Here is a 14,387-nt window from a genome sequence, read left to right as displayed (position 1 = left end):
AGGAGGAGGAGGGGAAGGGGGAGGGGAAGGAGAGGGAGGGGAAAGAAGGGGAGGGAGGAATAATTTTGACTATATCCTAAAGAGAGAGTCCAAGTCTTGCCAGCTAAGGGGGAAAAAAAGTAATGGCCAAAGGGAGACTGTAGAATCTTTATGTGAGACATTTTAGAAATGTAAGATAGGGGCGCCTGGGTGGTTCAGTCAGTTAAGTGTCTGCCTTCGGCTCTGGTCATAATCCCAGGGTCCTAGGATCGAGCTCCACATCAGGCTCCCTGCTCAGCAAGGAGCCTGCTTCTCCCTCTCCCTCTGCTGCTCCCCCTACTTGTGCTCTCCCTCTCCCTGTCAAATAAATAAATAAAAACGTTAAAAAAAATTTTTTTTAATAAAATTAAATTAAAAATATAAGATAATTTCAACTAGAGCTGGGACTAGACACTCTTCACAGAGATTAGACAGTTCTACAATTTGTAGTTTTTGTCATTCCCAAGGAAGAGAGCTTTAGAGCTAAAAAAAAGCTTTCTGGATGGCTATTTGCTGTACCTTGTCAACTTCATGGTTTATTTTTAATACTTTCTCTCATGCTATAATTATAAAAAAAAATAACACAAAATGAAACAAAACAAAAACAAAACACCTCCACCTACATGGAGCCAAACTAAAGAGAAGTACTATGTGGAAAGATAATTTTATGGCTGGGGTACCTTCTTCAGATATATATATATATTTGGTTTTTTTAAATGGCACTTCTCACTGCCACATCACTTGTGCATATTTCTGCATTGGTAAATGTTCTCCCAACATCTCATGTAAATTAAGTGCCCTAGGATTTTTCCATCCTGGTCTCATATACCTGGAATATAATAAATAAGAAAAAGTCTTTGGGGGGGATCATATAAAAATAGCATACTTACTATACATGGCCTGGTTATAAAGCACACTTACCAAAGCCTGTTTCACCAAAACTATAAACCTATTTTCCAAAAGCAACTATGGGAAAATGAAGAATTACTAAGAGAAATGAAAAGTGATGCTAATGAAAATGGCCAAGGAGTATTTGGCCCTGAGGCTGGGGTAGCACTATGAGCTGGCTGGCGCAGGGTACAGCCTATAGTCCTCACCTTCTAACCCATCATCCCCACCTGAGACTTCACTCTAGAGATGCTTCTATATGTTGAATGAAGAAAAATCAGAAATTTTCTACAGCCTGCAATTCATTAACTGGAGCACAATTCAGCTGCATTTTAGTCTTCTTTCTTCTTCTTTTTTTGAAACAGCATGCCAACTATGGTTGGTTGCAGGAGATGCAGATTAAATATTTTTTAAATTCCTTATTGGAAAAAATATAAAGGCATAATTGACAGGCTGAAAATGAGGAACTACTCTTGATGGAATGTGAGAGTTAATGCCTGGAAAGCTGAGGTTCTAATTTGGAAACCTAGTCACACTATCTCAGAACATTCCTTTCAAAGATTTTATTAAAGGATTTGTAAGACTCCTGAGGATTTATCCTAAGGCTATATATACCTGTAGACGTATGTGCCGGGTTATACACTATAGGATTGTTTGTAATAAGTAGCAAAGACTGGACAAAGCCCAAGGATTCATCAATAGGGAAGTAGTTAAATGAACTATGGCAGATCCTGCAGTGTAATACTATGCAGCTGTTTAAACCTAGTACTGATAGGAAAGATCTCCAAGATACATTATTAGAGGGAAAAACAAGATCCAGATCAGGGGATAAAGTAGGCTACCTCTTGTGTAAGAAGCTGGAAGAGAAGAAATAAAAGAACTGCTCGTATCTGTGTGAAGAAACACTAGAAGGATACACAGAAAAAATCGGTATAGTTATTGCTACCCATCCAGGTGGGTGGGGTAGAGAACTGGGTGAAGGAGCAGGAAAAGATGAGACTTTTCATCATATCCTTTCTTATTTGGATTTTTGAAATGTGAATGTATCAGCTGGTCAAATAGAAGTTATTAAATAAATACCAAAAAGAAAAAAAGCTTGAGAGAAGTTATTCAGGAGTCATATGGTAATTTCAAAGAAGTTGCAGCTGCAATTAAAGTGAAACAAAACAAAATACCCTGAATCCATCCTCAACCAAGGGCATACTGTTGGTAGGTTTTGAGCAGAGGGCTGCAGCAGAAGCCCAGACCCTACTGACTTCCATTCTTATTAGCTGAGTACCTTGCCTATCCATCCTGACTCTTTTAAGCATCCTGACTCTTTCTCGGTAGCATTCTTTCCTCTCCTCTTATTTTTTTTTTAAAGATTTTATTTATTTATTTGACAGAGAGAGAGCACAAGCAAGGGGAGCGGCAGGCAGAGGGAAAGGGATGCAGGGCTCGATCCCAGGACCCTGGGATCATGACCTGAGCTGAAGGCAGGCACTTAACTGACTGATCCACCCAGGCACCCCTTTCCTCTCCTCTTAAAAGAAGTAACAAATCAGAGACCCTGGAAGATGCTGCTGACAGCTATTATACTTTATTTATAAAGAGTTAAGTTAAACTAGAGTGTGGATTACTGCACACATTTCACAGGTGTTGAGAAAGTCTAGTTATCTTCCCAAGAAGGCAGGACTCCTGGCTCACTTGGCTAGGCTGGGCTAGGAAATCCTTCTTGATCCTCTCATAACCTATACGTAGCTCTGTAATTGTGCTTAAAACCTCCTACAGCAGGGCGCCTGGGTGGCTCAGTCGGTTAAGTGTTCGACTCTTGATTTCTGCTCAGGTCATATTCTCAGGGTCCTGAGATGGAGCCCCGCGTTGGGCTTGGCGCTCAGCGCGGAGTCTGCTTGAGATTTTCCCTCTCCCTCTTCCTCCCCACCCTCTCACTCTCTAAATAAGTAAATAAATAAAATCTTAAAAAAAAAACTCCTACAGAAGCCACCAGGGTAGGAGGCAGTCCTCCCCACTAGACTGTGAGCTTTTGAGGCCAAGGACTCTGTCTTATTCACTGGTCTTTGTATTCTCAGAGCCTAGCACAAAGCCTCCACAGGTACTGTGTGAACTCAGTAAACTGAACTTTTATCCACCTAATGGCTTAGACCATAATCCTGAGCCCTTTTTAATGTCTTTCCCTCACTGTCATTAAATCCGTCAGTAAGTCATGTCAGTCCTACTGCCAAACATACCCCAAACCTACTACTCTTTATCATCCTTAGCACCACCCTAATTCAGACTACCAACATCTCTGGTCTGGCCCAAAACAACCAGTCTACCTTCTAATCCACTCTCCTACTGCCCCCAGAATATATTCTCCATATGCAGTTAGAGTGATCTTTTAAAAACCAAATCAGGGAAGCCTGGGAGGCTCAGTCGGTTAAGCGTCTGCCTTCGGCTCAAGTCATGATTCCAGGTCCTGGGATTGAGTCCCGCATTGGGCTCCTTGCTTGGCGGGGAGCCTGCTTCTCCCTCTGCCTGTCACTCCCCCTGCTTGTGCTCTCTCTCTCTGACAAACAAATAAAAAAAAAATCTTAAAAAAAAAAAATTAAATTATATCACACTCCTGCTTAAAACCCTTCGGTGGTTTCCTATTACAATTAGAATAAACATTTAACTCTTTCCCTGAACTTCCAAGCCCTATGGGATCTGGCCCCTGTCTGCTTCTTTGACTTAGCCTCATACCGCTGCCCTTCACTTCCTCTACTCCACACAGACCGCCTTTCAGTTCCTTATATTGACTCCGTCTGCTCCTGTCTCAGGGCCTCTGTGCTCTTCCTTTGACCTGCAAGGCTATCCCGCCTTCTTTTTGTATGCTTGCCTCCTTGTGTCATCACTGATGCTCTACAGTGCTTTCTCAGAGAGGCTTTCTCTGACCACTCCAGTTACATCCGCCCCGCCCTCCATATTGCTCTATTTGTAGCACCTTTAACCGTATAGATGAACATCTTTACTTGCTGCTCTGTGCTTATTGTCCCCACGATAACGTAAGTTCTGTGAAGTCTCTTGTTTGCCACTGTATGACCTGGGCTTAGAACAGGGCTGGGCACATAATGGCTCTAAAAAGTTTTTGTCAAATAAATGAAGGTGCTTAAAATTAATCATGGATAGAATATTTATTTCTTTCCTTAGAGACCTTTTAATGTAGCTTTTTAATTGAAAAGGCAATAAACAATTATAAAAAGAAGTGAGGATGTCATGATTGGCTTTTGAAGAAACATAGTAGAAAATAGTATTAAGAGAGTTAATTGAGAGAATAGGATCCTACCAAAAATGATAACTTCTGTCATAAACCAGTCTAGGCAAGGAGTAGGTCCAGACACCATGTCCAGTGGATGGCCAGATGTTGGTTTTGCACTCAAGAAGTTCAAAATCTATCAGAAGATACAGCTTTGCAATTATAACATCTAATATCCATATACTGCAAACTGTGTTCATGTTTATAATTACTGGTTTGATCACAAGAGTCCTATGAGGTAGGGTATTATTATAGCTATTGTTAGTACCATCTCACAGATTAAATAACTGAGGCTCAGAGAACTTATGTCATTTGCTTTGGCTAACACAGCAAGCAATGAATGAGATTTTTAAGTTAGACTCAGATCTTCTGACTCAGCTCTCCTGTTCCATTTCACCATTATGTCTATTCAGTGTGATGAATGTATGTGCAACATGGTATGGGGGTCAAGTGTAGCAGAGAGAGACTCTGTATCTGGAGAGGTCTGGGAAGGCTTCATGAAGAAAAATCTTATAAATGGGGCTGTGAAAGGGAAGCAAGAGTTTTCAGGTGGAGTATGAGGGACATTTCAGATCAATATTTGATGAAAAGCAGAGAGGGATGAAAATGGATAGCCTGCTCTACGTGGCAGGGAGCAGAGGAGTCCAGATGGGGAGGTTGGGTCATACCATGAAAGATTTTCAGTGCCATTTTTAGGCAGTTGGGCAGTCCCTGAAAGCAAAGGATTGAAACAGTCAAATCTGGGTTTTCAAAAGAAAATTAAAGTGGCAGATTGGTGGATGAACTGGAGCATGAAGAAACAAGTTAGGAGGGGTTTTTTTGTTTGTTTTTTTGGTGATCGTGCAAGCAAGATAAGTGTCTGCATGAGGATACTGGAAATGCAAAGGGCTGATTTAAAAATGTTTGTGTGAGTAAGACTCACTTCTGGGGAGGTGTAAGAGGGAGAAGTAAAGATTATTTTTAAAAATTTCTAGCTTATATGACTTGGTAGATGATTATCTCAACCAAACTGAAGAATACAGAAACATGATTTCAGAAGGGAATTGGAAGTAGGGGTTTTCTTGTAGCAAAGATAAAGCACCTTCTGCTTCATCTTTCAGAAATGCTTGGTTTGAGGTGCATGTTTGCAACATCCAGGGGGATATGTCAAGCAGGTAGCTGAAAATATGGGCCTAGACTTTGAAAGCAAGGTTGACTGGAGATCTAAATTTTGGAGTCATTAAAATACATTAAAATACAAATTGTATTTAGCCACCTGGGTGGCTCAGTTGGTTAAGCGTCTGCCTTTGGCTCAGGTCATGATCCCAGGGTCCTGGGATCAAGCCCTGCATCAGGCTCCCTGCTCAGCGGAGAGTCTGCTTCTCCCTCTACCCTTCTCCCCTGCTTGTGATCTCTCTCTCTCTCTCTAATAAATAAAATCTTAAAAAAAAAAAGAAAAGAAAAAAATAAAATACAAATTATATTAAAATTCTTATGCAAAAGAGGCACAAAGGAACTTTTTTGAGGTGATGGAAATTTCTATTTCACAATTATGATAGGTTACAAGGGCATACATGTCTCCAAACAGATCAGACTATACACTTAAAATGAGTGCTTTTTTTTTTTATCTTAAATCCCTTAAAAAGCACTAAAAATAAAAGTGAACTGCCTTGTATGACACAGTAAGTTCTAAACAAATTGTCTTTAAAAATTGTTAATCAGGGGCCCCTGGGTGGCTCCATTGGTTAAGTGTCTGCCTTTGGCTCAGGTCATGATCTCGGGGTCCTGGTATTGAGCCCCGAGTCCGGCTCCCTGCTTCTCCCTCTCCCTCTGCCTCTCCCCCCCACTCATGCTCTCTCTCAAATAAATAAATAAATAAAATCTTTAAAAAGTTATTAATCAATTGTTTTAGGAAAAAAAAGAGAATGGAAAATTGTTCTACACATATTAGTTAAAAACAAGTGATTGGCAGCAGAGAAAGCTGCCATAGCTTTGGCTGTTCCAGAAACCAGTGCTTGATGTGCCAGTTTATGGGCCATTGGGGAGTTCTCCATTCAAAACCATATTCCCTCCCTAAACCACCCTCCTCCATCGCCAACCCACCCTACTACCACCTGGGGTGACTTCCCCATTTGGAGTAGCTGAGACAATAAAGGTACTTGAAGAATATAATATGACATTGCTGAACAAGAAATCTGTCCTTATTGATTGATTTTAGGCTTATGGCCAATTTGGCTTCCTCATTTGGCACCATTCTCTCAGCATCACTTCTGAATTGTCCTTTCAGTGCTCAGCTTAAAATTTACTTTGTACAAAATACCCATTTTTAATTCAGTAGAACGAGGGGAAGTCTGACACCTATATTCATCTACCAGTGTGGACACATCCACCATGAGTATACAATCACCAAATCTGTATATTTATGTTGGAATCTCAGTTTTGTTATATGCTAAGTCTTTGAGACCTTGAAGAAAATGAGGAAAATGAAATCCACTTTGCAGGGTGGTAGGAATTAGGTCAGATAGCATATGTGAAAGTGCTGAGTATGGTGTTGAGTAGATGCTCAATAAAAGGCAGATGTCTTGTCAAGCCTGACTATACTTTCTCAATTATCATAAATTTCTTGAAAGCACTCTATAACCCACCCTAACTAATACATCCTCAGTAGACCTTGGGGAATGATGTTTAGGAAACTGGCAGGTCAAGGATAAAGCTGAAAAAGATTTACACAATAAATCATAGATGAGACCATTCTGTGAGATGGGAAGAAAGGAACTTGATTCAGAGGTGGTGGCAAAGGTCCTTCTTCACATTTCCTCTTTCCATTCATTTAAATTTGTATCTTGCCAAAAAGAGGGGACAGAAGGTCTCATCTTGATGAGCGGAGCTGCGAGACTATGTGCCAATACACCTGGTCTTGATTCATGCCAGCTGGGAGAGGAGCTTGGCTTCTCAGTGTTTTACTACTGTGGTTTCCTGGGCTGGGCAGCTGGGTGCCTAATAATGATAAAAACCATAATAATACTTCATAATTATGCACTGCCCTTTGCCAGAACTTGGATTTAATTATAATGACTATGACAGAACTGGCAACATCTTGCTCCCTGTTGGGGTGCAATACCCAAGGGCCTGGAAATACAAAGTGAAGTGGCAACTGCAACCTTCTCCTGCAGGGCCTATCCTGGCAATTTACCCAGAATGCTCTGGGTTTAAAGCTCATCATCAGAAACAAAGAGTACTTTTAAATTGCCCACATGCACTTGGCACTGTCAAGTAAAACAGTGTTTATGAAGCAACTACTGCCACTCACAGGCACATCATCATGGAAGCCCAGGCCTGGAGGATACCAAAGGAGGTGACCTCATTCATAACCCCACCCCTGCTACTACACTCTAGTAGCTAAGTTCACTGACCTTCCCATTCTGATTTGGGCTGGAGATGCTTTTGTGGCAGCCTGATTCAGGTGTCAGGGAATTCACCATTTAACACTCATTTTGTGCACACCTATTCTGAGCCAAGGCACTGTGGAGGCACAAAGATGTATAAGGTACGATCCCTGCCCTCAAAGTAGCTTATCTTCTAGTTGAGGGATTCATATTCAGGCAGCTGTAATATAGAGGGAAGTCATGGCAGATGAACGGGAATGAAATTAAGACTCCAGGTGAAAGGCTCAGGGCCACTCCCTCTTCGAGAATAAAAAGAAAGGATGAGAAGATATGGGGTGAGGGTGGGGAGGATTTGAGGTGAAGATAGGCAACAATTTAGGTTTTTACAGGTTTCCCTGGTTGTTGTTGCTGGTGGTGGTGGTGGTTTTTTTTAGCTTCATATCACTTATGACCCCCTGAGTTATGTTGTTCATTTATTAGTTTACTCATATACTGTTTCTCTCACCCCATTCTGGAACATTGTCACTTTGGTTCACCACTGTATCCTGAGCTCTCAAATAATGCCCGGAACATAGTACAGTGCTCAGTGGCTTAATGAATAAGTGACCCAGGTGAGGCAGTGGATGTAGAAATGGAGAAGAAAGGGCATCTAGTAAATATAACCAACAAGACAAAGTTAGAAAGGGTAAGGGAGGAATTTACAGCAGTGAGGGAGAAGCATGGAGGTTTACACCCAGGTTCCTGGTTCTGGATTTGGGTGATTGGATGGTGACATTATCAAAGAAGATAAGGAACAGAGGAGAAAGAATAAGTTTTGTGGACTTCTGAGCGTATTTGAGTTCTGATTTGGATAGGTGATAATGAGGTTCAAGTGCAGATGTCCAAAAACACTTACATATGCAGATCTGGACCTCATTAAAGGTACACTCAGCCACTAAAGTGGTTAGATCCCGTAGTGTGCGGTAGAATGACTATGTACCTACTGAAGAGAGGACTGGGGATCAGCTCTTGGGACTCTCTTAACGAGCCAACAGATAACAGATTTAGTAAGATTAACAATCTGAGGATTTATAGTCTCAGGGAAACTGGGTGAGGGGTGCACCGGACAGGAGAAAAAGCTTAAAGAGGGTTGTAGTCCATCAAGTTTACTGCAATAGAGATCAAATAAGAACTAAAAAGTGACCCTTGAACTTGGTCACATGGCTGTCACCTGTAGCCTTAAGAGGAGCACTTTCAGTGTACTAGTAGGGAGTTTAATTTAGCCTGTACTTGAAGTATGAATTGAAATACAGATGAGCGCTAGGCAGGGGTTCACGGGCAAGTTGTTTTTTGTTTTGTTTTGTTTTGTTTTTGTTTAGGTTTGGAAGCGTTGGAATTGGAACATGATCATGGTATGTCCAACAGAGAAGTGGCCAGTGAATGACGACACAGTTTCTAAAACGCCAGATGTAAAGAGTCCTGCGGGCGTCACAATGCCTCAACTATGCTTTTACCCTTTCAGCCATTTCTAGGGCGGGGGCCCTTCCACATAAAGTGCAGGCAAAAAGTGGAGGACAATCACCCCTCCATCAGATCTGTGAGTCACGTTTGTGACAGCAGGGAGTAGCGATGGGACTACTTGAATTAAATGAAGTGCCCAGTTTCCCGTGCATCTTGGAATTTAGTGACTGGGTGGTTCCATGCTGGAGGGAGCTAGGGAGACTCATTCACATTTTCCGACCCGGCACTCACACCCTCCATTCATCATTTTTCCTTTCCTTTTCCCTAACAGAGTTGAAACCAGGGACAAAGCTTTCTTCCTTCTCCCACCTCAGGTTGACCTTCCGCCCCCAAGCCCACCGCCGGCCCTTCTCCGACCACGTGACCCCCCCTCAGCCCCCGTGACTCGCCGCCTCCGACCCCTCCCCTCCGGCTACAGCCCGCTTTACCCCGCCCCTCCATCCCACGTGACAGCCTCTTTCCTACCTGACTGGCTCCTCCCTTTCCCCCGGGCCGGACCCGGCCGCCGTCTCAGCTGCCCGACTCCAAAATGGCAGCCGCGCACAGCGCGCACCCGAGCGGCCGGACCTCCCTGACTCCCGGGCCAGCCCCCTGTCGCTCCCTGTCTCCCTCCTTCGGCCTTCACCTACACGCCTCCGGATTGGCCGCTAGGAATCCCGCCCCTCCAGAGCCCCGCCTGCTATTGGTCACGGTAGGCTGCCCTTCAGAGAGGCGTGCCCCCGCCGCCCCCCGCCCCGGGAGGTATTTTCCATTCCGGTGGGGGCTGGGGGGAGGGGGGAGGGGAAAGGGTGAAGGGGGGAGGCGGCCGGGGAAGGGGGTGGGGGCCTGGCGGGGGCATCCGGCAGAGCTGGGGTCCCCGGGCTCCGTCCAGAGGAAACGGGACTGCTCTCGATCGGGCAGTCGGAGGGGACGGGACGGGACTGGCGGGCGAGCGGGAGGACTCGCCCTCTCGGTGACTGCGACGTCCGGGCCCGTCCGCCTGGCCGCAGGTGCCCGTGGATGAGGCCGCCCCGCGCGCCCCGACCGGTGAGTGTCCTCGCGGCCCGCGCCCGGCCCGGCCAGCGCCCGTTCCCGGGCCCCCGCGCCGCCGTTAGTGGCCGCCTGCCGGGCCTCCAGTGTCCGCGCCCGGCGCAGTCCGCCTCCAGCCGGCGCCTCCACACCCGGGGCAGGGGCAGCGCCGGCCCTCGGGCCGGGAGGAGACGGCGGGCGGGGGACGGCGAGTCCGGGCCGCGAGCCCAGGGCAGACCGCGCTGCGCGTAGTGGGGGCTTGCGCTTAGTAGGCTCTCGATGCATTTCGGAGGAATTATTTTTCTGATTGGAGGGAGGTGGAGCGCCTAAGGGGAAGGGGGTCGTCCGGAGCCGGTAGGAGGGCGTTCGTGATAGGGGTCGGAGGGAGGCCACCGGAGACTGTGGGGGGCAGTTAACGCGCGCTGCGGGGAAGGGGCCAACCGGCCAAGTCACTTGGGATCTAAGGCTCCGTTCCGGGGGTCTTCAAGGTCGACGAGAAGCGGTCCACTGGGAGATGAGAGAACTGGGGAGCTTGGATGGGGAAGTGACCGGAGCACCTCCGGGGGTTTAACCCGAGGTGGAAAGGGATGCGCAGGCGGCCGCTGGAAGACCCTTCTGCAACTACTCGGACTCCTACGATTCTTTGGTGCTGGGCTTTGGGCGTTCAAGTAGCCGAAGCGAACTGACTTTCTGGGAGAGGGAGTTGCATTTAAAGAAGGATGCTAAGAAGCAGTTTAAGTACACATGTCGGTTTGGTTCCGAACTTTGAAAGGCTGGGGGATTGGATTCACGAGGTGATTTTTGACATTTTATTTTGGCATTCCAACCAAGAGGAGGCTTGCTGCTGGAACTTGTCAGTTCTCCTTTATTTTAAAATGTATGTACATGTTTGATGGTGTTTTACCAGTTACTAGTTTTGCTGGAAGTGCTCATAACTGTACCTTTAAATTCTTGTAGCCGCCTCTACATCTGCTGAATATCCTTTCTTCAGGTCTTTCAGTCTATAGCTGTGGCTTACTTCTTCCTGACTTAACATTTAGAGTGGACTGACTGTGCTATTAGAATTTGCTACTTACTTTTAGTCTACAAGATTATTAAGTAATTCGCATGCTTTCTTTCCCTTGCTTTTAATTGTTTCTTTACAAGGTCAACTTTAAGTATTGTACTGGGAAGATGCTGGTAAGGTAGCAGCTCTATCTAGAAAGCAAGACTAAAATCAGGTTGAGCTTTCTAACAGTTGAATTATTAATGTCAGATGCTTAGTTTAATTTCAATAATTTGTATTTGCATAACACTCTTGAGACTGGGTTAGGAACACAGAAAATGCATACCAGGGTCAGGCGGTGGCAGTCCACAGATTCTACCTCTAGCACCCCTTTGAGGTTCTTCATGGCACTGAGAAGAGGAAGCTAAGAATTACACAGCTAGATCTTTTCCTCTTTTAAATATTTTCTTAATCATATGTATATTATCTTACTAATTCCTCACAATTTAAAAAAGGAAGGCCTCTTTTTTTTAGGGAGTACTTAAAACATACTTGAGAAAATTTGTAGATGATATGTTGCATTGTAATGTAATTCATCAGAGAAAAATGTTCTGCAAAAAAGTACTAATATTTTAATTTGGCACCTTTTTAGTTTTTCAATAACTGATGGATAATTACATTTTTTTCTCCCTATTGTCCTTGAATTTTACTATTTGTCCTTAGGGAGAGTGTACTGACACACAAAATGGTAACCTAAATATTGAAACCTAACACCTTTTAGCATTATAACTTCTACATTATTCACCTTGAGACTCATCTATGGTAAACTAGTGGTCCTGAAGGCTTTCCCTTATCACCTTAGTTAAGAATGGGCAGTTTCCTCCTTTTGTAGAACCATGGAAAAATAATGTTTAATGCCTGCAAATTGATGATAATAACTAAATAGAATGAAAATGGGAAGCTTGGAAAAAAGATGTATGTACAAGAGTCACATTTGTTTTAGAGCTGGGAGAGTAGGCCATGGAGATGATTATTTTGCAGATCAGGAAACCAATGCCCAGCGCAGTGGAAGGGACTAAATTGCTAGTTAGTGACAGAGCCAGGATCGGTGGGCAGGTCTCTGGACTCTAGTCCAGGGTTTTTCTACATTATCACATTCACATTGTTTATTACCAAAGAGTTGCAGTGCCAACTATAAATGGTTTTTGGATTATTTGTGATGTTGTTCACTTCTAAGGATGGGGAAGTTTGAGTTGACTACATTTATACATGAAATGATGTAAAACTGGATGAGCTTTTATTGAGAAGTTTTAAACAATATGCTTCATTGTTAGTGGAAGTGCTGATATTTCTCTCTCATTGGGAAGAGACAAACTGTCATGTCATCTAGATTAAAATATTAGATGAGCTTAGGGCAGGCTACTGTTCTGTCATTTTTATGCTAAAAATTAATTGCTTACAAGATCTTCAGAATCCAAAGGCTCCTGTACTTTCAAAGTAAATTATATGAAAATTATTATTCTCAGTAAGTGTGGGAGTTTTGTTATGTTAACATGGGTTATAGTACCTTTAAAAATAAGAGCGATAGAATTACATGATAATTATGAAAACATAATTTCTATCATAGTTGTAATAGAGACCAACTGACTTTATATCTCAGACACTTAATAAGATTATGATGTCTGGCAAGTGATTTAACCACTGTGTACTTTAGGTTTCCTCATCTGTAGAGTGAGGGTAATAAAAGTACCTACCTCATAGGAGAGTGGTGAGGATTCAAAGTGTTTCTTTCCTTAGCACACAGTAAGGGTGCAACAGATATTGGACACTATTCTTTATGGCTTGTTAGGTGTATACAGACACTTGTGTGCCCATTTGTTTCTCTGCTATTAATGAAGTCACTTTGAGGCTACAAAAAATTCCTAGATAAATACATGATCACATAATAGCCTGTCTTACCAGGCTCTTAGTGCAGATGATGCCTTCATGTTTGTTTGTTTTTTGGTTTCTCCTTCCTCGGCTCATCTTGGACTTTTAATTAGGTATGCATATCAAGTTAGAGCAAGTGAGTCTATTTTTCTCAATGTCATCTGGAGACCCTTGTTGCAATGACATTATTCTAGAATCAAAAATGCCAGTAATTGATTTGCAGGTATCCTAGTGAAAATGCAGTGAGTTCCAAAGGCTTACTGGGTAAGCTTAGGTGAGGAAATCAGGAATTTATAAGATCTATTTTTCATTACAGTCCCTTTCTGTCAATGAAGCCATGAGAAAATCCTTGAACCTTGTTTTCTATTAAGTGAATGTTTTGATGACTTCATTCATTATACTGTTAGGTTTTAGTGATAAAATTTGTGTAATTCCAATTTTGTAACATTCTGTTCTTTTTACTTTGCTGTAACCCAGGTCTAATTAGTGTTACGCACATGTGGTTTAGCAAATGTTTTTTAAATGACCGTGGTGGACTTTTCCTGCATATTCTTTGGTTCTGCCTTATCAGGTTCTTCTATTGCTTTTATAACAGCTCTTTGGCTTGTAGTCCCCTTAACTTTGGTTCTCATGCACCTTTACCTACTGTCACAAACGTTTACCTACTGTCACAACATGTAACTTCTGTCATACATGAGCATACTTTTTTATGCCTCTTTTTAAACATTAATTTCAATTATTTAAAAAATGTATATCACATATTTTTAATTGCCCTTATTTTTAGAGTTTCATTGAATTGAGTCCATTTTACAGGTTAGAGATTAAAATCAGAAACAAGAGTAGCTCAAAAGCATTTTTATTATGTTAGTAGTAGATTCGTGCTATTTTGTTTCAGATCTCAGGCAGGCATTCTTTTGGTAGGTACTTCAGGTGATAAATACATGGGTCATCCCTTTAATCTGAAGTAAGCATTACATGGAGCTATCAGAAGCTTTCAGGATCATATTTTTCTTCCACTGACACAGAATTTTAGTGTTTGAGAGTGACCAACTCCTAATCTTCTTTTGATTAACTATATTATAAGGATTATGAAATTATTACAATTTATTGGACATTTTTGGAATCATGAAATGCCTTTAGGAATTTTGTAGAACTTAGACATGCAGATCTTTTCTTTCAATCAATTACATAATCTAATTATGTGAATAAAATATTTAAGTATGGTTTCAAGAGGCATTAGAAATACCATGTTATAATAAAATATAACCAGTTATTACTCAATTATTCATTAAGTTGCAATTTTTTATATGTTTAAAAATAATTATGGTGTTGTGAATTGCCAGTTATTCATATTTAAAATTCATGGATACAAGGACTGAGTAGGTATGGACCATGCAAACTACTTTCTTAGCTTCCATGT

The 14,387-nt window shown here is 42.6% G+C and overlaps 1 protein-coding gene and 1 long non-coding RNA gene across 4 annotated transcripts in view; one reads left to right on the top strand and one right to left on the bottom strand.

The window, feature by feature from the left end:
• Nucleotides 1-9,575, bottom strand: part of LOC118008171 — a 49,820-nt gene extending 40,245 nt beyond the window's left edge. The window contains exon 1 of the long non-coding RNA XR_004678602.1: nucleotides 9,511-9,575. This is a non-coding gene — a long non-coding RNA (uncharacterized LOC118008171). The remainder of the gene's footprint in view (nucleotides 1-9,510) is intronic.
• Nucleotides 9,576-9,846: 271 nt separating this feature from the next.
• SOCS5 (suppressor of cytokine signaling 5) overlaps nucleotides 9,847-14,387 on the top strand; it is a 57,966-nt gene continuing 53,425 nt past the window's right edge. For 2 of the 3 annotated variants that reach the window (XM_035001628.1, XM_035001629.1), the window contains exon 1: nucleotides 9,847-10,071. The gene's annotated coding sequence lies outside the window, so the exon portion shown is untranslated. Of the gene's footprint in view, nucleotides 10,072-10,541; nucleotides 10,931-14,387 lie in introns of all 3 variants that reach the window. The other variant, XM_035001631.1, reaches the window with a different exon arrangement.

This window comes from Mirounga leonina, unplaced genomic scaffold, assembly GCF_011800145.1.
Source record: "Mirounga leonina isolate KUSES-001 unplaced genomic scaffold, KU_Mleo_1.0 Mir_125, whole genome shotgun sequence".
Taxonomy (NCBI): Eukaryota; Metazoa; Chordata; class Mammalia; order Carnivora; family Phocidae; genus Mirounga; species Mirounga leonina.
The sequence above is the reverse complement of the archived record's forward strand: the minus strand, read 5'-3'. Positions and strand labels throughout refer to the sequence as shown.